Source organism: Propithecus coquereli, unplaced genomic scaffold (genome assembly GCF_000956105.1).
Source record: "Propithecus coquereli isolate 6110/MARCELLA unplaced genomic scaffold, Pcoq_1.0 Scaffold79, whole genome shotgun sequence".
Taxonomy (NCBI): Eukaryota; Metazoa; Chordata; class Mammalia; order Primates; family Indriidae; genus Propithecus; species Propithecus coquereli.
In genome coordinates, this window is record NW_012154062.1 from 5,115,257 (window position 1) to 5,115,759 (window position 503).

Consider the following 503-nt stretch of genomic DNA (forward strand, 5'->3'; position numbering starts at 1 on the left):
ACCAACATTCATTATCTCTTATTTCAGGTTATGGGAAAAGAATTGTTTAGATAACGTGGTCGGTAGCAAGGGAGGTGCAGGGGTAGAATCTGAGAGTCCCTGGCAGGAGAGGAGTCCTTGGGTGACTTCCCCAAAGCCTGGGCCCGCTGGCCAGGAGGGAGGGGCCTGAGGTTGTGAGGCTGAGAGAGGCGGAGCAGCTGCCAGGAGCCGAGCTGGGTGGGGCCCTGCAGGGGCCATAACCAGGTAAGAGTTGGGTGGGGCCCTGAAGGGGGCAGAACCAGGCCAAGGCTGAAACCCAGCCCTTTCCCCTTGGCCACACCTTATCCCTTCTGTAAGTTACCCCACCTCCTTGAAACTGGTAGTATAAAAGATTTCCCTACCAGAGGGCATGCATTATAAAAATAATTAGCCTGTATTTTATATTATTGACCTAATACACAATCATGGAACAGGACATGATTAAAAACCAAATGGGACCGGAACTTGGTTCCCTGACTCACGTG